Genomic DNA, 24,619 nt, shown 5'->3' on the forward strand with positions numbered 1-24,619 from the left:
TTGGTTATTTATTTATAATTTTTTATCAGTTAATTAATTTATTTGATTATCAACTAATTATTTAGTTCATTAATTATATGATTTTATTTTCAAAAGAAGAGCGTATATCGCCCTTCGGTGATAATGTAATTATTTCACCATCAATCATTTTACACAACGTGAGTTTGACATTTGTAATTTACGGCAGAAATATTTTGGACGCATGCCGTACAATTTTCAGTTCGGTTTGCTACATTTTCCCTCCTTTTTTTTTTTATTTTTTTTTTATTATTTTTTTTTTTCTTAAAGTACGGCAGTTATGTTTTATATGAAATCTGACATCGATAACGGTTGTGTGCGTCATTTACTATATCATTAATTCTTACTGATTCTATGTGCTGTTGGTTCATTGTCTGTGGTGGATATTGCCTTATGAAGATTTCTCGATATTGGTTTGTGTTCCTGTATTTTTTTTTTATGAAAGAAATTATGGGAAAAGTAATAAAAATAATTATATTGATATACTTCATGTCAGCTATGGTGGATTCATATGCGTATACATAATGCAGGTATTTAACAATGCTAAAAGTAATCCAATTGGCAGTGAGCTTTGCAGGATACGGTATGAATATTCTCATTCAAATTCCTTTTGTTTTGGTTTCTTTATAACAAATAGAAGTATTGGACCTTAATGTCAAAGAATTATTTTGAAATGAAAAATAGAAAGTGCATGTCTCAGACGTCAAAATAAGAATAAAAAGAGAGAAAACAATACTGAATAATTATAAATGCATAAATAAAAATTATAAATGTCAGAATGACGTTCGGTTCAAGTGATAATTTAAAAATTAATTACGCTTGAATTATAAATACAAACAGATAATGTTTCTTTAGCGTTTATTATTATTATTATTATTATTATTATTATTATTATTATTTGTTTTTTATTGTTATTTCATAAAGATTGGATAGTGTTTATTTGTATATTCCTTGAAGAAAACCATTAACGTCTGGAAAATAAAGGATCTTTGGCACAGTTAACAAAACTAAATTCATAAGCCGTAGTTATACATTGTGTAATTATACGACATATTTGCCATCCTTGTCTATTTCAAACTTGAGCTTAATAACTTATTTAGTCAGTGAAACCTAATTTAGACGTTTGAGCCAAAGTTTCAGGAAAATAGATTAAGCATTTATTATAGTCAAAGAGTGATTCGCTAAAATAAACCAATATTATTTTTAGCGTTAAGTGTCCGGAAAGAAGACTGAAATAGAAAAAGTAATATGGACCGATAGTCGCCGAAAGCCCAATTCAAAACCTGATTATGCCGTGCAATCGGATATTTATGTTTCAAGAGGCATAAAGTCTTTAGCAGAGCGTTTGTAGACAATTCGAAACTTGTGCCTACTCCTATCAAAAAAAAAAAAAAAAAAAAAAGAAGAGAGAAAGAGAGAAGAAAAAGTACAGTGGTTGGATATAACAGTTTTTATTTTTATTTTTTTACAAAATGTTTGGTCATATTGAATTTTTTTTTTTTTTTCACAGTAATATTGCAGATGATTTTTTCTTACTTTACTTTTTGCTTTATGTGAGTATACGGACGTGGTTTTTCTCATTAATATTCGCTTTATTGACTGCGATGTGATTCTTAATTTTTTTTATTAGAAATTCCTTTTTGGTTTAATAAGAATTTTCTCCTTTTACAGCACATATATCTTCCCTTGCTTACCTATTTATTTTGGTTAATGTTTATAAGACGGTAAAAAGTAAACAAAATTTTACTTTGATGTTACACTGTTTATTTTTGAGAACATTGCACTCACTCGTTTATCTTCGCATTTCAAGTTAGCAGTGGGAGTCCATCATTATTTTCAGTTTTCTTTCTTCAGTATTCTGTTATTCTTTTAATCATGTCTACCTTTCGTGCCTCCAGTTTCTCTTTGTTTTGCCATTTTTCCTTTTTGATTTGTAATTAATGACGCGTCAGTTAATATTTTTAGTCGATTCGTTACGTAATCTAACATATTTTACTTTTGAATTATTTTATTCTTTTACTTTCTAGTTTTAGTCCCAAAACTTTCTGATATTTGTATTCATCTGTTGTTGTTGTTGATCTGTCAGCGTATCATAATCCGCTGAAAATCCAACCGTAACATCTACGTCAGCTCGTCCAGCCGTGCCTCATTTCGTGGTTGCTTATCGCCGATCTGTGGTTGTGACGTCCGGATGTCAAGCCGGTAGAAGGTAGGGAAGCGTATTCGGCCGATCAGTGCGATAGGCTGCAGTCTTTTCGTTTCTGTGGCGTTCCGGCGCAAAGAAACTGCTGGCGGAATCGTTTTCGTAGCCGGCATGTGCGCTCCTGCGCGGGGCGGCAGTAGCTATACGGTACAAAATTTTATATGCTTTGCTAAGAAGCATCATGAATAGGTGTCAGTGTAAAGTGAAATGCTACGATTTTAGATACTATGGGTAGATATCGATAAACAATCGTATTTTAGGATTTTGTTCAGAATGATAAGAACAAGCGTATGATTTGGTCTCAAATGGTGTGAGGAAATGGTATCGATGTTGAATTATACTTGGGGTATCAAGACATTTGAGTGGGTATCTATGAGCACCGATTTCTTAGCAGTAATTAATCATTTTCGATAAGTACTAAAAAGATAGGAACAGGTGGTCAAGCACAGGTATAGACAGATACAAGGAAGTGACAACTCTGGAGCAACGTTGACTGGCTATAGCGAAGACACATCGTTTACGTCGAAATTATGTGAGCAGGCCACCACACCGATACAAACATACCATTGCGGTATAAGCAGGTGCCATGACGGCAAAGCTATAGCTTCTCAAAAAAAAAAAAAAAAAAAAAAAAAAAAAAAAAAAAAAAAAAAAAAAAAAAAAAAAAAAAAAGCGATAAATATGAGTAGATATGGCTTATAGATATGAAATCGTAACGTAAATATGATGGCCAATCGCCATAGGGGCCCTCCGCGATTATTATGTGCTGTGCATCCCGATGTCTTTGCACGATCTAGATAGAAATGAAGAGATGCCGGAAGCCTTCAGCGGCCGGGAGATAATTGTGTGACACATGATGTCGTATAAATTTCAGATCCGTCACCAGACTCAACGGAGAACGAGAGAGAGAGAGAGAGAGAGAGAGAGAGAGAGAGAGAGGACGCAGCGCAGGTGATTCTCGACGTTGATTAAAAGAACTTTAGGACTAATATTCGGTGGAAGGCAGGGCCCATTGCAGAGACGGGCACGGCTCGTGCAGTGCAAAGTCCATTTTCTGCTTGGAGTTGACTTTTCCGCTTTTGCGGGTAATAAGAGGGAAAAGCCATTTGCTCCAAAAGGCAGGTTTTCCTGCGGCGCCCTTAATTCGCGTTTCCCATGAACGGGAAGGATTATGTTAATTGCGAACAGGTGTTAAATGTCTCACTTCGGATTAGCACAAGTACTGCGCGCTGGAGATTATTTACATTAGATAAAATCGTACATTTCCGGCCGACAGTTTTCTTTGGGTTAGGGAGAATTAGTGATACACTTGAATGTATTCGTCTAATCATATATACATATATATAAATGTATATAAGTATACATATTACTAAATAATATATCTTAGATATAATTATAATACTTAATATTATATATAATAAAATATATTATATTGATACCGTGTGTATGTACGTATGCATGCGTATATATATATATATATATATATATATATATATATATATATATATATATATATATATATATACATATACATATATATATGTGTATATATTATATATATATATAATATAATATATATATATAGATATACCTATATATGCATTGTATATATATACACGACATAAACATGAATAGTATAAGAGCATAATATTTCCCATAGTTAGGTATTGAACGGTCTGTTTTATAAACAATGTACTTTTAAGTAGATTACTCACCGAATAACAAAATGATTTTTACCCTGCTTCCTCTGATACAATGCGTGTGGATGAAAGCTAGCAGGTTAGAATATTGTATGCATTAGATCAGTGCATGGTTAACGCATAGTCTGCCTATAAAGGAGATTATGTGCATTAAACGAAGCCCTTTATCTATAACTAACGTTCATGGCAGCTTGTTGCTGTTTTAAATAACTTAATTATAGTTTTGATAATTTAGTATTGGATTCAGCTACGCAAATGTAATTTCTGCAGTGGTACGTTGTTCAAAAAAATAAAAGAATTAATATATTCGCTAAAAAGTTTGTATTTCATGTTTTAGCGGTAAATACTGCGCTCTTAGCGTTTGTATACTCATTGATGCAGTGCTTTTATTTCGGGTTGATATATATATATATATATCTATATATATATATATATATATATATATATACAAAAAAATTGTTATTACATTAATACGAGAAAATATGTGAATGTTTATTGATACAGTTTCTTCAGCGTTTTACTTGGAAGATGTAATAATATCCTGTCTGAAATTGTGTTCATGCTCTTCATTGCGTCAGTTGCACATTGCTTCTGCATGGATGTCATTAGGCAGGGGAGGGCCGTCCATGACGTTACCCTAGAATAATCTTTGCAAAGTTGAAGCGAAAAGTGTTCGCTTTCTCTGATGCTTTAGAACATATACAAATTTATACTGAGAGAGAGAGAGAGAGAGAGAGAGAGAGAGAGAGAGAGAGAGAGAGAGGATTAGTCTGCTGAAGTATAGATATCACAATGAACGACTGAAGTTCTGCTAAAATATCCGATAACTTATAACCAGTTACATTAATAACATACTGTACGGTGGCCATTTTGATTTGCGCTATGTAGTGATGCATTTTTAGTTGAGCGGTAAACTTGAACGTTGAACGGACGTCCAGGAATAGCCGTCTGCAATTATGATTTTATTATACACGAACATTGGAACCAAGAGGGAACATCAGGTGTGAAGTTTCAAAACCAGTTTCATTACTGAAATTTGCTAAGTGATTAATGGCAGTTAATATACTGGTGATGGGTTTGACTGTATTTCAAACGTCATATAAAAACGTTCATTAAGATTAAAATAACATTTCCGAAGTCGAGAATATAAACGCTCATTAAGATTAAAATGATATTTCCGAAGTCGAGAATTGACCTCATATATCGTAACTTTTGTGTCTTCATTGCCGAAAAGATCGCAGTAGTAGATCTGGTATTATCAGCGCGCTTGGAGAAAACACGCATACTCACATATTCTCTCAGTTATATTCTGTGAATTGGAAAGGACACCCAGAAGACTGAAAATCATCTCTCTTGTTTATTTGTACCAACGTTTCGGGTATCCGTTTCCATCATCAGAGCTAAGTAAAAAGATGAAAATGTAATAAAAACAGGATTTGTGGTTGTGTAAAGACGAAAATGCAATAAAACTGGAATATGTACTTTCTTGAAAAAAGACTTTGTGTACAGAGCTAATATGTTATTCAAACGGCCGGTTCTTCATAGCTCAAATCTGACCTGTTCATGTTTAAACTTATACTTGCGAGAAGCGAAAATCATATTTAAGTATATATGCATACATGTATGTGTATATACATCTTTAGCTATTAAAAACTGACTGTTAGATCACGTAACTAAATATTCCAATAGCATATTAGCTCTTTCGATATCGTGCTAATGCACTATTGTTATTGCTACTATTCTGCATTCGATGTATTCATTTGCAAAATGGCCCCCAACTATTTTCAAGTGACTCCTTCATTCACATCCGACAGTGATTTCTCTTCGCCTATCGCTGTCCGAATGGCTGCTGTAAGGAGATTTGAATTTAAATGGCTCGGCCGCAACTGCTGACTGTATCCATGTGTGACGGCAACGGAAATTCTTCGTCTTTTTGGTTAGACCGTTTTCCTCCGCAGGTGACACTGATAATGGAAAGAAATGTACTTCTCCAGTGGAAAAAATGTTTTGCCTGAAGAGACATTTGCACCGTATTATCCGAAATGAATAGTAGATATTTATCACTCTGATCGTTCAAAAATAAAGTCGCACTTTTTCAAATGAAGTAAGATACAGTTTTTCATGAAGATTATTCTTTTTTTTTTCCGACTTGAAGTACGTTGATGTTTATCCCGCCAGTCAGCCATTTGATTCGTGCTAGCTACAGTTATCTTGAATGTCACATGTCAATATAATATATAGAAATTACGACGGTTTACATTTTTCGTTAGCAAATTCGATAAGGTATGTGGATTTCATCTTGTCACTGGGCGTTATCGTGCCTGTTTACATAACAGCGACTCGGTAGAATATATGAAAAAAATGTCATTAATTTATTGCTTTCTGTTCTGTATATCAGACATAAAGCAAATGATGTATATGTGTATTTTGATTTCGTTCGGCGTCCGAAGCCACCTCATAGAACAGGTACTACCTGAAGAGATGATGCGAACGGCGTACATGGACAGAGCGTGTGGAAATAGACAATATTATCAACAGTTACTATTTTCCATTTCTAAATCCTCGATGTTGCCGTTTAGGATGGGTGGGTGGGTGGCGGGTTGGCACACGGAATTAGGCCCAGTTTTCGGAGGGCCCCCCCCCATTGAATTAAACTTGTCAGCTCCGTTGTGACCATTACGATGGTAATATCATCAACATTTGAAATAAGCGCATTGATAAACAACCGCGCGATGAATTCGGTGACGCGCCTTGACACTTTTCATTAGCAGCATCATTAGCGTAATGGCTGAGCTAATAAAATTTCGGAGCAATTTCGTCATTGCAGTCCCTGAGAGAGAGAGAGAGAGAGAGAAGAGAGAGAGAGAGAGAGAGAGATGATTGTTAGCATATTCATATAAATATTGTCTAACGGGTGAACAGCTGAGAGACGAAAAAGAAACCTTATTGTACGAGTATTCATATTATTGTTTATTTATATTTATATGCAGCTAGAACAGAAAAAAATAGGGGAAGATGTAAGTATATTCACGTCGGCACAGTTTGTTTATATTCAGTTTGCATACATGCATGTATATTATATACTTGTGTCCTTGCGGTTTAACTCAAGTATTGGGCGCATTGCATTATTTTGCCTGAGCTTTGAATATGTTGACACTGGGGAGAAATGGAATGCAAAAAACGCCTTAAAATGAATGAATAGATAAATAAATACAATTTAATTCTCCTTTGAGATACTTCTAATCTAGGACCTTTTCGTGAGAAATGATTCTGCAGTGGAGAAAGAAGAGGAGGAGGAGGAGGAGGAGGAGATAAACTTTGTGTGCTAATAAATTCTCCACCCTTTCGCGTAATCTCCGCAACCAGCCACTGGGAGGCGGCCGCCAGTGACTTAGTCCTCTTAAAAATATCAGGTGATGGAAACATGAAATTATTTCATTATTATCAATTTTGATACGTCATTGACGCGTCAAAAATGCTATTTTTGTATTTTTTTCCTAAATGTTACGCAGCGCTCGTTTTGTCCACGTCAAATTCATTCATTTTTCCTATTTGTATTTTTTTTTTCTTTTTAGAAATAATATGAAGTATGTAATATTTTTTTGTCGGGAGTTGAATTATTCCCCTATATTTCAGCGCTACGCAGGCAAACTTTTGTAATGTGAATGTTAAATAATTTGATGAGAATCAATTGAATTTTCGCAGCTTTAGTCCAATATTTCAGTCATTGGCACATTATTCATTTTTGACTTTGCCGATACTCGGGAAACTTGTTTTACGGAAATCACATCTATCCTCGACGCCTCTTTAATATGGATGATAATAGTGTCACTGATGAATATGGGAAAATGCGGCACAAGTTAAAATGATAATTTTATTTATTGCCTTTCTTTTCCTTTGCAGTTCTTCGGGACAAGAGCCCTTGTTTGTATAAAGCTCCCTTATTGTAATAGAAATAATAATAGTTCTGAATATTCATTGTTTTTTGTTGTTTTACGTTTTTCCGTTTTTAATATATTTTTATTTGCTGCACTTGTTGTAGGGTCTCTTCAGGTGTAAGACCCCGTGCTGGTATAATGCGGGTTTAACTGTCCAACAACAGTGCTTTGATTGCTGTAATATTCTCTCTTGTCGCCTTGTTTCTCTTCGTTGAGTAAGTTAGGACACTCACGGGAATAAAATGTTCGTTGCGACTTCATTGGAATAATGGACCTTTGTTATTAAGAATAAAACGTAGGGTAGTCAAAACTACTTCTGTTCTGCATGAGCGCTACGCTCACAATGACTACCGTGTCGATTGATGTGGGAGATGCAGCGTCGTTAATAAACAAAACCGCATCGATAATGATTTCTAAAACTCGCTTATTAGGCACTCATCGATTCTCTTAATTTATCGGAAAATATTGCGGGTCCAAAGATCGCATCATGCGCTATCACGAGTTACGCATTTTTTTTTTTTTTTTTTTTTTTTTTTTGCGACGTAATCAGTTTAGCGAATTTTCATGATATGCAAATATTTCTCCGAGTTCTTTTTGATTACGGTAAACATTTTGCCGAACTCGGAAACCTTTGTTGTTCGACGGAATGATATTAACATTATGCATGTCAAGGGTGCCTGTGTGTAGAGGGTAGAGAGAGATAGGTTGCCGCTTTGATCCTTCGTGTAATTTTTATCCCCGTTTGGTCTTTTTTTTTTTTTTTTTTTTTTTTTTTTTTTTTTTATTTTTTTTTTTTTTTTTTTTTGCGATTTATGAATTTAAATCGATCGCTTGGTCGTAGCTGAAGTGTTGTGGCCGAAAGGATCTTTATTGTTTGTATGACGGAGAAATTAACACTAGTTTGTCAACAATTGCAATAATATTTTTGTATCGAAGTTTTATTCATTTACATTAATTTATAACAGGGTTGCATATCACACCTTTATACCCAATTTTAGTCTCGTTCATGATTTTATCACTGCATTAGAAAACTCGTACTGATTGTTTTCGTTTGCATTTCCTATTATGTCATTTATTGCTGCAGGACAAACACTTCTTCCATTTTATTTTCACGTAATGATTTGTGTGTCCCGGTGTCAGCAGAGCCAACGTTCGGAAAAGCTTCCATCGGGCAAATGGACGGAACAGTCTCCGGCAATTCGAAACATGTCGTACTTAATTATGAAGAAACATATTTCATTGTTATTCAATTACAGATAGGATCAGGGCGAAATGGAAAATGAAATAATATCGATGCGACGGGAACCGTTTGAAGTCGGCCGAATTGGTTCTCAAAATGTAATGGCGATGTATATGCAATAGCGCCCGACTTCATATTGCATTCGGTGCAACTTTTTCCCCCGTCGCAATTGCATTACTGGCTTATTTTATGAGAATGATCTTTGCGATTGACTTTTCATGAGAATAATCGCGATACAAAAAGCGAACGCTGCTCCGAAGGTAATAATTGAATGGGAACTCCTGTTACGGTGCTTCATTCAGAATTTTTTTATTTTTATTTTATTTTATATATTTATTTATTTGTAGATTTTGGATTTATTTTCAAAAGCAATAAATTTATTTCGGCTTGCAACATTGCGCTAATTTTTCCCTCCAATTTTTTTGGGGGGGTTGCCGCTGTAGCAGTTTTCCACTTTTCATGCTTTTATGTCTTTGCAATAGGCATTCGGCGGTAAATTACGGAGACATAAATATAAAACTGCTCAACAACATCGGCGCTGAAATAGATAGAAATCACTTGTTTTTTTTTATAGTCAGGCTATTCCTCTGAAATGTATAAGCCACCTGTTAATGAATTGTGGACACAGACTTTTTTTTCAATTTGACTTATTTGTATCCTGATGATAATTGACATTCTGTGTCAAAAACAGTTGTAGGGTTAGAGAAAGGCTTTTACATTATTCGGTTAGCATTGCGAAATACTGAATAATTATTGCAAATCAAGCAGCTAGTTATAAACTGATTTAATATTTAAGAACAATAAAAGTGTTAACAGGTCTCAAAAGCGTTATGTGTGAGTGGAGATGAAAGTCGCTTTTGATTCCAGCAGGAATCCCGTTGCCTGCAAGAGTGTTTTAGCGCCCCGCAGAGGAAACACAGACAGTCGCCGACGAATATTGGATGATGAGATATTCGCCACCAGTCGCCATCGGTCGATACAGACTGGTGTGAGAAGGGGAGCGGCGCTCCCTCCACTGGTTCCTTTTCTACTGGCGGCGACGACGACTAACTCTGAGCCACCCGGCTGCCGGAGCATTCCTTGAAATACCGCAAGTGAGGAGATTAATTTTGCACAATAGATTTTGTAGTTCTCACTTCATTTGCCCTCGAAAGGAAATCCGCTCGGAAACTGCTTTCAGTCTCATCGGGTTTCTGCGTTTGTGCTGATCTCCCCAAGTTAGGAGGATTGCAATTTTGCGCTCTAGCTGCGTTACAACGTTTTCTTTTGAGCAGTTTGTTTTGTTATTGTCCAATTTGTGTTCGACTACTTAATCTTCTTAGTGATTGTAGCAATATTTTTATAGGCGGACATATCGTAAACAATCACACACACACGTAATTATATATATATATATATATATATATATATATATATATATATATATATATATATATATATATATATATATAGTGTGTGTATGCTTATATGTAATGAAATGTTTCGGAAATGTTTGCCTGTTGCATTAGGTGTATCACTACAGAATGTTTCCTGTGATGTGCCTCTGAATTGGCATTAACTTTGAAGTTTGCACTGTGAAATATGGAGTGGTAAATATCTCACAATTTCATATATTTATTGTTGGGGTGTCCGTCGATTAAAATTAAGATATTTTATCACTGAATTTTCGGAACGATTGATAGTAAGTCATTTACGTTTATTTTTGAGTTGAAAATCTTCTTGAAGACTACGCATTTCTCTAAAGGATTCACTTTTAATAAATGCTTTAAATGTAATGCATCAAGTAAGACCATTTGAAATATTACTGCCTCGTGTTTGTATTTACCTTTCATCGCTAAAAAACATTTTCGTCTTCGTGAATTGCGTTTCATATGATATTGCTAAAAGGACCATGATTTATCCCTATCGCAAAGTAGCTGCCGCTAATGTATATTCACATACATTTTAAGAATGGAAAGTCATCTGCGTAATATATACTTGTGAGTATTTTGCCGTCCCACCCAATATGGTGTCTGTTTCTTCAGGGAGCCATTTTATACGGATGAAATTTGAGGTTTTTCGGAATAAAGCTGTGAGATGCCGGAGGTCAAACCCAACACATATATATTTCACTCAGCGTTTCAGTGTCGTCGTCCCAAAGGGAATATTTAACAGAAGCGAAAGCGTAATGTTAAGGCTGCATAATTATGAAGGTCTGTTTGTAGTTTGAATATTGTGACAAATGTCATAATTGTAATAATGAACTGCTATTATTATTATTATTATTATTATTATTATTATTATTATTATTATTATTATTATTATTATTATTATTACAGCAACAAAAAATTTTTTTATCTGATGCTTTTAAGATTTGACATGCGAGAAAAATATGTAAATAAAATTTGACTTAGTTTTGTTTCAACGATTATTGATATAGAATTTTGATCTGGTCGCAGCCGAGGCCTTGTTAATTTCTGCTTTTCGACTCTATATACACATTGTACTTTATGTAAATATAACCGAGTGGCATTATGAAACCTGTTTTTGAGGATGGAAAGTATGGATCACTTGGAGTCTTAACTAGAAAGTTTGGCATATCTCGTCTGAAATAGTATATACATATTGTATTATTTTCTCAAAGGATATATCTTAGTTAATGAAATGAAAGGACCATGATTTGCCACTTAAAAATTTTAATACCCACTGGAAGGTCATCGAGTTATTTATTCAATTAATAATGCTAAAATTTTCATTGTGAACATCCGGTAGTTGTGTTAATTTTTTTATATTATTTTGTTGTTGCGGGAAACCATAAATTATTTCTTTATTTTGGTTCTGATTGAATATTGAAGTCTGGTAATAATCTTACTACATTAAATCAGATTGCTGATTATTATGGCAGTTGTTTGAATCGTGATGATTATCATTTAGCAGCTAATTCCGAAAAAATAAGGCACAAGAATTTTAATCATCTGTGAAAAACCATTTGCACCGTATTATAAACAGTTACACTGCTTGTAAATCATAGTTACCGTGACGGATGAGTATTACTGCACCACTTGGCCCCAGGGGCTTTTCGAAGTCCCGCAAGTCAGCGAGTCTGTCAGGCGTGACAGATGATGCCATGTAAATACCCCGGAGTTTAAATGACACGTGATATATACCGGGTCACGAGGATACAACTGAATGGCTCAGAACTGTAGTGTCATCTGCCAAGAATTGAGTGAAACAGAAAATAGCGAGAGTTGACACAAAAAGAAACGAATCGCGAGGGACTTACCTTCGAAGGGGGAAAAAAATAAGTTGTACTTCCAAGGGAGATCTACTCCCAGGGGTTAAACGAGGTGATCTTGGTGGTGATGATGGCGGTTAGATGCGCTGGATGTCGACGAGATCACAAACTTCCACAAAATACACTTAGAAAAAAGGGGAAAAACGAAGTGGTACTGGAGACGGAGGAGAAAAAGAAGTTAAGAGACAAGAAAAATATGGACAGGCTCAGTAGGACAAACTTCACTAGCACAGCCGCACACGAACACTGAGCCTTTTATTTTTTATTACTTTTTTTTTTCTTTCTGGGCTTGTTAAGGATTGAATCTTCCAGGCGGGCAGTCACAAGAACTCGAGAGCTTCGGATGACCGGTCATCCGGCCTGCAGACCTTGTCACGTTGATTACAAGTCCTGCGGTTTTTTCTTTACTTTTTAGGGCAATGGTTTTTAAAGTCTGTCGCTGATGACGAGGGTTGTTCCTTCTGCAGCGCCTCCGACCAGGGGCAGTGAGAAGTGAAATTTCCTCCTCTAGCGGAATTTGTACGGTCCAGCTCTATATTTCCATAAAAAACGAAAGTGATTTTTTTCTTTCAAATCGAACGCGGAATGCCCAAATCCCGTGTTATTTTGGATACAGGATTGAATTCTGTTAGCGGAAGACGGCGGGTAAATAAATACAAATATATAAATGAGCGAGGTGGCCTACATCCGGCAGGGAGAGGTGCTTGCGGACTCGCCTTCACACATGAGCACACTGGAGTATTAACGCCTGTGGATCAGAGTAGTGGCGTCAGGCTCCGGAGAGTTGGTGATGCGTAGTCGCCTAGTGAAGCGTAGGTCGGGGACTAAGGTAACCAGTCCCTGAAGCGTGTATCAGCAGCGCCTGAGTCCACGATTCGCCTCGGCGCACGGGGGTCCCCACACACGCCCCCCTCCCGCCTGCCCTCTCCAACAAACCCACCCCTAAGGACACCGCCTGGCCCCCTCTAGCTCCTCCCACTGTCCCACGGGCAATAATCACCCACCCTACACGACGGCAACACCTATCTGTCCGCAAGTCCTTCCCTTTTCCCGTCAGGAGACGCGATACAGCGACTTCATACATTCACCTACAGGCAGGCAAAACCATTCGCTGACGGAACAGGAGACAGAAACCGAAAAACAGGAGCTTGGTCCAGGACCTGGAGCTGTTGCAAAATATATCGCGCCGGGAAACCGAGCGGCGTGAAATGCATCTATGGGCTTTTTTGGTGTCGGCGAGGGAAATGGAGGCGGCTACCGGTGGGCGGGGCTTAAGGCTACACACATGGGGGTAAGCCCTGCGGTCGCCGACTGACGGATATTCCCGACTCCGAGCGCTTGCTATGTGCCGGCGCTGTCGCCCATCTCCGATATCAACTGCCATCGCCGGCCCTACCGATAGACCACCGCCAGCCACGTTCACACGCGATGTTCGCTCTTGTTTGTTTATTTTCCGTCTTTGGAAAGAACCCTTGACACGGACTTTGATGTAACGGGATTCACGTTGTTTTTAGAAAGTCATATTTTTGTAATCAAAGGCTCTTTTCAGTTGTTATATTTATTATGCTTCAAGACTAAAATTCCTATTTTCCATACCTAAAAATATCCAATAATATTCCTCCAAAAAAGCTAGAAGTTAATCTATATGAAAATATTGAAGCCTATTTTGAGAGGTAGTAGTCAAAAGCTTGAATTAAAAAAAATAAGAAAACACTCGTTAAAAACATTACAATCACAATAAAAACAACTGTGTATCCACGGAATAAAGGAATGTATGGTATGGGAAAATTAATAAATTCTCAAAAGATCGTCTTTGACTGTAGGAGAGGTTACAATTATTAGGAAAATCATTATACTACAAGGTTTTATAATATTGTTTTTATACCCCATAAAACTCATTAGATTTTGTTTTCGTTTACATAGAACGTTTTATGAAACTGATAAATTTCACCAGTCATTTAAATGTTTTTGATATAAAAATAAAATGTGTGTTAAATGAGCCTTGACTGAGTAAACTATTAAATATTGGATTTCCACGTTGTCTTCAAGATCCGAACAACCAACCATTTAATAACTGTAAATATGCGGAAACATCGTCCAGAATTTTCTCGTAGCCATGTTTTCATAGTAAAATACTGGATGGAAATCTGGACGTCCGCCTAAGAGCCTTTGGCGAGAATGAGCGAGACGGGGCGCAGACAGTCAGCGGAGCACTTTGTTAACCGTGGAAATGTATGAGAAATTTGCGGAAATGTATGAGAGTCATACATAAAAGAGAGAGAGAGAGAGTGAGAGGGAATAGAGTTGAGAGAGAGGAAGAATGCAGTGGCGTGCGATGTCTCTCCGTCCCTCTCTCTCGCGCGCTTTCTCTCTCTTTCTCTCTCAACATCCGCGGATCCACATCCTCCCTCTTCGGAAACTCGACTGATGCTCGTCTCCGCTGACAGATTGTGGCCTGGGTGGGCGTGTCCTCGCCTCCCCATCATGCCTCATTGGTCGTTTCGGCCGTGTCTTCCCTCCCATTGGCTGGCGGGCGGACGCTCCCGCCCCCTTTCGGGGAGGCACAGCATGGAAGAGACCGTTGTTATCTCCGTGAAAGGACGGAGGAGAGAATCATAGTGTAATTCATGGCCGGTACTTCGCTCATCATGCCTCCGTTTTGTGAAGAATCTATTAAATCATATAGTGGTGGCAGTAGCTATGATGATCATATCCCGTACAGAGGCGACCGAGTGCGCTCAGGGCGACTCATTAGACCACATTTAGCTCCGTGAGCCATTGTTCGCATTACATGGGTGGAGGCACCTGCTTACAACACACCTCCTCCTCCTCCTCCTCCTCCTCCTCCTCCTCTCTCCTCCTCCTCCTTCTCTTCCTCTTCCTCTTACCTCACCTTGCCTCGTCTTCCCCTCCCCCCCCCTTCATATACCTCTCTCTCTCACTCTCTCCTCACCCCAAAGTCTAATGAAGCTCTTGACCGTAAATCACTCGAAGTCTCTCAATATAGATGATTTAATTCAATTCATTAAGACCCAAACTAGGTACGTGATTTCATTGCGGGTGGGTGGATGGGCGCCAAGAGTAAGGATACAGAGAGAGAGAGAGAGAGAGAGAGGTGGATGGGCAGTGTGCTCGTGTTCGGGTAGGCGGGGGAAGGTGTTGGGTAAGCGCATCAATAGATAGTCGTCGTAGTAATAGTAATAGTAGTAGTAGTAGTAGTAATAGTAGTGGGCCGGAATCTATAGGCACCGAGTGACAGAGCAAACGCCTTTGACGACGACGAAAGTGGCGCGATGACGGCGGTTGGCGGTGCCAATAGGATAAGACACCGGGAGAGGGGGTGGGGGGGTGGGGGGTGGGGACCCAGATGAGGAATAGCGTGGGGGATAGGTAGGGCAGATAGGTATAGGGAAAGGGGAGGGGGGGACGCAAGCGCGAAGTCCTCTGGCCATGCCTCAGCGCGCTTCCACGATGCCGGAATCATATGATACTTGATGTTAAGTCGGGCCCAAACCAGTGAAATTGTATTACATGGCTGTTTGCAGGCTTCTCAGGGCTTTAGTCTTGCTCTCTCGCATTAGGTCAGCTGGGAGAGACGAATAGGGACGGTAGGGTGCCTAGGAGGGAGGTATGGGTTGGGAGGGGGGCCAGGGTTGTTCAGTAGAGGATAGGGAAAGGGTTAGGATACGTAGGTGTATTTTTGTGCTAGAAGGAGCCCAGACGAGTCGTGGTCAAGAATCATTTGTTTATTTTCGGTTTTGCTTCTCGTAAAAGACGGATTACTAATGACGCTATAACGTTACTCAGGTTAATAGTTTTAGAAGTTGATTTTATTTATATCGTATTGTTTCTAGTAGTGGATAAACTTAGAATCCTTCCTTGTAAATATGGTACAACTCGGATTTAGGCTTCTTGCACATTTTCAAGACAATACGATTTTCGTGACATAAATCTACTGAATTTTCAATTCAAATCTGTCAGCACTAACTTAAGTTTTTAATAAGTCATTCCTATTGTTTTCAAGTTGATAAACTCTTCCGCTAATTTTACTATTTCGAGGTTTAATCAGATTTCACCAGCTGATTTTGCTGTGTCCTCGTTCGTTGATAAAACTGACTTAGTTCTTCCAAGTTAATTTTATTTTACTGGGCTGCATTTCATATAAGTTCATTTATCAATCAAGTAATTTTCCTCAGTGCATTTACTTCAGTTCAGCTGAATTTCATATGAGTTCATTCACTTTTAATGAATAGAATGTCCCTCATTTGCATGTAGTAGTTTACTGAATTTTCGAGTATAAGTTTGTCATTTTTTTCAGGGGATTCTTCTGTTTAATGATTTTGTTTTAATCCCCTGATTTTGTTTTTCCAAAATTTTTGAACCCCACTCTATAAATTTTTTTTTTAGAGATATTATTTTAATTAATGGTTATATACCATCCATGAAGTAAACTGATGAGGAGAATATTACATATATTAAATGTGAACTCTGTTCTAATTCATATTTTATCATTTACCCGATTTGGCATTTGTCTTAGATTGATACTGAAGAATTTAAATGCCTGTTGAGCATCATAATACGATGCTGTTATATCTTTTAATTTATTAGTAACGTTTGTAATCATGTAGAAGGAGCAAGTTAGAGTAGATAGTTATGTGTCATAGCTGTTGTAAGTTATTTGGTTTTACATTATTGGATGTAAATGATCAGGTAAACATCTTGTCTGTTAAAGAAATAAAGTGGCGTAATCGAACAAATGTTCTCGTAACAGATTGCAATGACTAACTCGGCAGTAGCTTTGGATTTAAATGGTACTGGTGAATTCGAATATCCTTGGTGTTGTGCTTCGGATGCAAATAACCTTTTTGTAATTTTCCCAGTTTGTGATATTCTTAAAGAATTGCTAAATTCGAGTAGCCTTCAAGTAAATGACTAAAGTTATTATTATTATTATTATTATTATTATTATATATATATAATATATATTTTTTTTTTTTTTTTTTTTTTTTTTGCTCTATCACAGTCCTCCAATTCGACTGGGTGGTATTTATAGTGTGGGTTCCGGGTTGCATCCTGCCTCCTTAGGAGTCCATCACTTTTCTTACTATGTGTGCCGTTTCTAGGATCACACTCTTCTGCATGAGTCCTGGAGCTACTTCAGCCTCTAGTTTTTCTAGATTCCTTTTCAGGGATCTTGGGATCGTGCCTAGTGCTCCTATGATTATGGGTACGATTTCCACTGGCATATCCCATATCCTTCTTATTTCTATTTTCAGATCTTGATACTTATCCATTTTTTCCCTCTCTTTCTCTTCAACTCTGTGTCCCATGGTATTGCGACATCAATGAGTGATACTTTCTTCTTGACTTTGTCAATCAACGTCACGTCTGGTCTGTTTGCACGTATCACCCTATCCGTTCTGATACCATAGTCCCAGAGGATCTTTGCGTGATCGTTTTCTATCACTCCTTCAGGTTGGTGCTCGTACCACTTATTACTGCAAGGTAGCTGATGTTGCTTGCACAGGCTCCAATGGAGGGCTTTTGCCACTGAATCATGCCTCTTTTTGTACTGGTTCTGTGCAAGTGCTGGGCATTCACTTGCTATGTGGTTTATGGTTTCATTTTTCGTATTGCACTTCCTACATATGGGAGAGATGTTATTTCCGTCTATCGTACTTTGAACATATCTGGTTCTTAGGGCCTGATCTTGTGCCGCTGTTATCATTCCTTCAGTTTCCTTCTTGAGCTCTCCCCTCTGTAGCCATTGCCAATTGTCATCGCTGGCTAGTTCTTTAGTCTGTCTCATGTATTGTCCGTGCATTGGTTTGTTGTGTCAGTCCTCTGTTCTGTCTGTCTTTCTCCTGTCTCTGTATATTTCTGGGTCTTCGTCTACTTTTATTAGTCCTTCTTCCCATGCACTCTTTAGCCACTTGTCTTCACTGGTTTTCAGATATTGCCCCAGTGCTCTGTTTTCGATGTTGACGCAGTCCTCTATACTTAGTAGTCCTCTCCCTCCTTCCTTTCGTGTTATGTATAGTCTGTCCGTATTTGCTCTTGGGTGTAGTGCTTTGTGTATTGTCATTTGTTTCCTGGTTTTCTGATCAATGCTGCGGAGTTCTGCCTTCGTCCATTCCACTATTCCTGCGCTGTATCTGATTACTGGCATGCCCATGTGTTTATGGCTTTTATCATATTTCCAGCGTTGAGTTTTGACTTGAGTATCGCCTTGAGTCTCTGCATATATTCTTTCCTGATCGTGTCCCTTCATCTCTTGGTGTTTTATATCTCCTCCTTCCATTATTCCCAGGTATTTGTATCCTGTCTCATCTATGTGTTTGATGTTGCTCCCATCTGGTAGCTTTATCCCTTCAGTTCTCGTTACTTTGCCTTTTTGTATGTTGACTAAGGCGCATTTTTCTATTCCAAACTCCATCCTGATGTCCCCAGATACAATCCTTACAGTCTGGATTAGGGTATCTATTTCCTTGATGCTCTTACCATACAGCTTGATGTCGTCCATGAACATCAGATGGTTGATTTTGTTGCCTCTTTTCTTGAGTTGGTACCCGGCATCCATCTTCTGTAGTACTTTTGTCATGGGAATCATGGCTACTACGAAGAGTAGTGGGGACAGTGAGTCGCCCTGGAAGATCCCTCTCCTGATATTAACCTCTGCTAGTCTTATTCCAGAGCTTGTAAGTATTGTATTCCAGTTGCGCATTGTATTTTGAGGAAGCTGATGGTATTTTCCTCTGCCCCATATATTTTCAGGCATTCTATTAGCCATGTGTGTGGTATCATGTCGAAGGCTTTCTTATAGTCTATCCATGCCATGCTTAGGTTGGTTTTCCTTCTCCTACTGTTCTTCATTACCATTTTGTCTATCAGGAGCTGGTCTTTTGTGCCCCTACACTTCCTTCTGCAGCCTTTCTGTTGGTGGGGGATGGTGTTTGTCTCCTCTAGGTAGTTGTATAGCCTTTCACTGATGATACCTGTTAGTAACTTCCACATTATTGGTAGGCAGGTGATAGGCCTGTAGTTACTGGCTATATTTCCCTTACTCTTGTCTTTTTGTACTAAGGATGTTCTTCCTGTATTCATCATTTGGGTGCTTGGTGATTTGAGATACAATGCTGGAGTTGTTCTGCTATTCGTGGGTGTGTAGGGCCTTGAAGTTTTTGAGCCAGTATCCATGGACTTCATCGGGACCTGGGGCTTTCCAGTTTGGCATTTTCTTTAGTTGGTGTCTGACTGTGTCTGTCGTGATGTCTGTGAATCTTTGTTTTATTCTCCCTGTTTCTTCTTCCTTGACTTCCTGGAGCCATGTTGCATGTTTGTTGTGTGATACCGGATTGCTCCATATGTTTTCCCATAGTCTCTTATTATTATTATTATATTATTATTATTATTATTATTATTATATTATTATTATTATTATTAAATGCCCCATATTCAATAACTCTTTGTAAATTCCTGAGATGCCCAGATTAAAAAATTCTAGCCTTGTAAAGGTTTTCGTAAGCTTCTCGTATTTGTTAACACGTACTTTAAACATAAATACTCGGGTATTCCAAGGTACTCGTGAAGTAAGTTTAGTTGTGAAATGATGAAATAACAAACAAAAGAATATTTGCACTCTCAGAAAACACCGATTTTTCGAATGGAAAAATTATGGAATGAAAAATAAGTTTTCATGATGTTCTGGTGAGAGAAATAGAGATGAGTATATATATATATAAATATATATATATATATACACATATATATATATATATATATATATATATAGATTATATATATATATATAGATAATATATATATATATATATATATATATATATCTATATATATATATATATATATATCTATATATATATATATATATATATATATATATACATATACACACTTATGTGTATATATATATATATATATATATATATATATATATGTGTGTGTGTGTGTGTGTGTGTGTGTATGTATGTATGTATGTATGTGTGTATATATATTGTATATATTTATATACAGTAAGTGAACGTATAAGAATTAACATAAGAATAAGTGACTGAACAGCACACGTAAAGGGAAAAAGTAATACAATTTGACCAGATCATATTCAAGTTCTGTAGTGAATCCAATTTGTAGCCTCGAAGATATTAACTAAGACACCTTTAAATGAAGGGTGTAGAATATCTGACAGACATCTCCTCATAATCAGACAAAAAAAATTGAGGTGGGCATTGATAGGCACTCGTTTATTCTGCTTCTCCATTTTATGTTGAAATACTGAGGTTGATAGGTAGATGGAGATAGAGGGAGAGGTTAAATAGGACGCGCATAAGTACGTGAATGTAAGAGTAAGGAAGAGATAGAGAGTATGCAAGCGGAAATTTTTAGAGTTCTTGCCTTCAAGTTCATGATGATAAAATAATCATTTATGTTGTTTATTGGTGGAATTTTCCGTTTAGTGATTTCCTCCCATTAGTGACTTTTAGTAGTTTTTGAGAGTTTCGCTTAACGACAGAAAAGTAATGGTCTGTGCATCTCTCTCTCTCTCTCTCTCTCTCTCTCTCTAATAGGTAAAAAAAAAGTTGTTGCAAGAAGAGAATGTTGTGCACAGGAAGATAGATAAGGTATTCAGGAAGAAAGTAGAAGAAAACGAATGAAAGTTAAGAAAATACCGTGAATTAAGACGCAACTAGAAAGATATCGTGTGATGAGTCCTGTGTTGATGTAATAAATATTTTGAAGAATTACTGAAAGTTGAGGGTATAAGGGAGGCAGCTCTGAGCGATGAGTGAAAGGAAAAAATGAGTGAAATTTTGAGAATGACTAGAAATGTCTTGTTCTGTAAAGAGGTTAAGTAAGAGGCTTCAGCTACAAGCGAAATGGTATGGTGGTATAGTGGAATTTGAGTGGCTAATCAGAGCGTGCACAGTTTTAACTGTAATTTTAATTTTAGTTTTAATATCCATTGTGTTTATTAGTTTTTCCCATGTGTTTTAATTCATTTTTTATTGTTCTTGTGTTTATTAGTTTTTTCCATGTGCTTGTATATACTATACTATAATATATATATAGTATCAGTATATATATATATATATAATATATAAAGATATATAATATATATATATAATATATATAATTATATATCTATATATATATATATATATATATATATATATAGATATATATATATATATATATGGTATAAGGTTTGTGTTGTGCTTAATAAATAGAGAGAGCTTAACCCTTGAAGCTTCTTGACTGGTTATGTACGTAATTTTAGGTATTGAAATTTAAGCCTAATTACATAGATGATCTTGTATAGTATTATTAAGATAAATATCAATAGGTATATGCATGCATGTAATGTAATGTAGCGACTGTAACAACATCACATTGCATGTATACTATACAGTTCTAATGACACTGAAGTTTGTAAATGAATGTTTCAGTCTTTTATTATAATAATATCTCCTTTTAGTTTACACAGAGTTTTGTTCGTGCTGGCTTTCCTTAATCTCTCTCTCTCTCTCTCTCTCTCTCTCTCTCTCTCGCTTATTGTAGAGGGTGTTTTCGCCTGCCTCGACTGTCCTTGATCTCTCTCTCTCTCTCTCATATTCCTGATAGGGCATTGTGAACTGGTTCCTATATCAGCTGCTTTTACGCCCTTACTTATGGCTTCGTACCCTTGGTTAAAATGCTTCCCGATGCTCTTCTCCTTTCCTCCTCGGGCGGCACGGCGGAGTGCTTCCATTACTGTATTTCTTATCTTCTTTATTATCTGTTTTGCTCGGCGCTGCTAAACGTTCCCCGCCTAATGTCCTTTTGTTTGTTGGCATCATCTGCTTCTGCTCCTGCTGCCGCTGCTGCTGCTGCCTGGCATTAGGGGGTTTCCTGCTTTACGTTCAAGTCTAGCAATTTTATGTTGCCTTGGTTTTTTTTTTTTTTTTTTTTTTTTTTTATTGGATAAACGGTGACGCCCTGCCGTTCTCTTGCTCTCAGTTAACAAAGTGTGTAATTTCTAGATATCTTGTAACTCGGCTTCCTTTTGTTTGTTACCAAAAATAAAGGTTATGATAGTTATCTATGTATCTATCTATCTATATCTCAACCTATATATATATATATTTATATATATATATATTATATATATACATGCACACAGACATATACATACATACATATATGCGTATATACACATACACACATCTGTCTATCTATCTATCTATCTGTTCGTGCAAAATGCGCATGCTTCTGAAAACTGTTGTGCTTCTCAGTGCATTCAAAGTTGTCTCTTTATTCAGAATAATGGTATTTTCTATCATTTCTCACCCATAAAGATTTTCGGCCACTTAATCTGATAGAAGAAATTGACACTTCTAAGAAAGATAGTACTTAAAAAGCAGGCTGCGGTTACCTGCTGGCTGGAGGTTTGTAAGAAAGATGTTCAGTTGTTTAGGTGTCAGAGAGAGAGGAGAGAGAGAGAGAGAGAGAGAGAGAGAGAGATGAAGGGGATGGGCATAGCGATAGCGATAGAATGATGGTATGGATGGCTGGCTTTAGAGGTGCTGGGTAAAAGCTGGGTTGTCAGCAGGTGGGAATTAACTTTCACGCTTAATTTTCAGCTACTTAGTTCCCTAAAGAAGGCGCTGACAGGTTACCCAGTATACTATACAGAGAGAGAGAGAAAGAGAGAGAGAGAGAGAGAGAGAGAGAGAGAGAGAGATAGGACTAACACAATCTTGACATGTGGTTAATCTAGATAGGACTTCAATACAAGGTATGTTCTAGTGAGTCGTAAATGCAAGACGATTTTACTGGATTTCGGGCTTTTCGACAAGTGTATAAGTTGAGCCAATTCTCTCTCTCTCTCTCTCTCTCTCTCTCTCTCTCTCTCTCTCTCTCTCTCTCTCTCTCTCTAAGACTCCTTTTCAGTTTTTGGTTCTTCTGCTGACTTGAAGTTTAAAAGTTATTGAAGGCGACTGTTTGCTAAGTCAAATTTTCTCTCATTCATACCAAGTGGTTTGAAAACATTGGTGCAGTGACGCAGTTAGTCGGTTAACAAAAATCACATTTAATTTGGAAGTCTAAACAGACACAATGGAACTGATGAAACAAGCTTACATTGGACTCTTAGTTATTTTATGATGGTCGATTACTCATGGTCATGGGGAGGTGAAGAATTTAGCTTTGAATATTGACCTTCATTTGCTGAGTTTATCTTGTTTCAGGATTATTCCATACTGATACTGCTGCATTATTTTGTAATACTGATACTACAGTACTGCTGCTGCTAATAATAATAATAATAATAATAATAATAATAATACCACTGGCTCGCAGTTGTCTTGTGGAACTATGGCCTCGCTCGTAGGCCATAAATTCCAGCGACCAAGTTTGTACGGTTACCAGTGGAGGCTGTTAAAAGTTTCCCGTTAACGGCGTTGGACCCAAAGTTTTCCTAATAACGTGTGGCGGCGTAGTACTACCCCATTGTAGCAGTCAGGACTAAGTATAATAGTAATAGTATGTTTTTTTTTATTTGTTTATTTGTGTTGAGTGTGGCATAATTGTCTGGCGGCTCGTTGCGGTCGAAAGGTGGAGAAAGCTTTTGTTTTCTTTCTTACTTTCATATACATAGACAGCGCACATACTCAAACACACACACACACACACACACCACACACATATATATATATATATATATATATATATATATATATATATATATATATATATGTGTGTGTGTGTGTGTGTGTGTGTGTGTGTGTGTGTGTGTGTGTATTATATATATATTGTAGGTAATATTAGATGTAGTCGTTATTATTATATGGTGAAGTTAATCGTCATAAAATTGCCTCACTTTACACAGAAATTGCAAGAAAGACTTGGGCACTGATTGAAGGCATAATAATGGTAATAAGTACAGGATATTTATTAATTGCTGAACACACTGATGAGTCAACACTCATATATTTGGTACAGATTCGTACCTACTGGGAAATATCGAGAAAATTGTTGTGTTTACTTTGAAGGTGATAGTAACAATAAAAACAATTTTTGCAATAAAAATCCATAATTATATAGTAAACTGTAATACAGTTTACTGTATAATTGTAGATATAAATTACACAACCTATTTTTCACGAGATTGTGAATTTCTAAGCAATAATAATATTAGTAACAATATAATTATAATAATTAGAAGCAGTAGCCTTATTAATATTATATCTACAT

At 36.9% G+C, this 24,619-nt stretch overlaps 1 protein-coding gene and 1 long non-coding RNA gene across 6 annotated transcripts in view; one reads left to right on the top strand and one right to left on the bottom strand.

The window, feature by feature from the left end:
• LOC135200298 (paired box protein Pax-6-like) overlaps window positions 1-13,183 on the bottom strand; it is a 208,736-nt gene extending 195,553 nt beyond the window's left edge. For all 4 annotated transcript variants that reach the window (XM_064228837.1, XM_064228834.1, XM_064228833.1 and 1 more), the window contains exon 1: window positions 12,362-13,183. The gene's annotated coding sequence lies outside the window, so the exon portion shown is untranslated. The remainder of the gene's footprint in view (window positions 1-12,361) is intronic.
• Window positions 1-24,619, top strand: part of LOC135200299 (uncharacterized) — a 444,923-nt gene that overhangs the window by 212,583 nt on the left and 207,721 nt on the right. The window lies entirely within an intron of this gene.

The sequence above is a fragment of the Macrobrachium nipponense genome, chromosome 26 (assembly GCF_015104395.2).
Source record: "Macrobrachium nipponense isolate FS-2020 chromosome 26, ASM1510439v2, whole genome shotgun sequence".
Lineage (NCBI taxonomy): Eukaryota > Metazoa > Arthropoda > Malacostraca > Decapoda > Palaemonidae > Macrobrachium > Macrobrachium nipponense.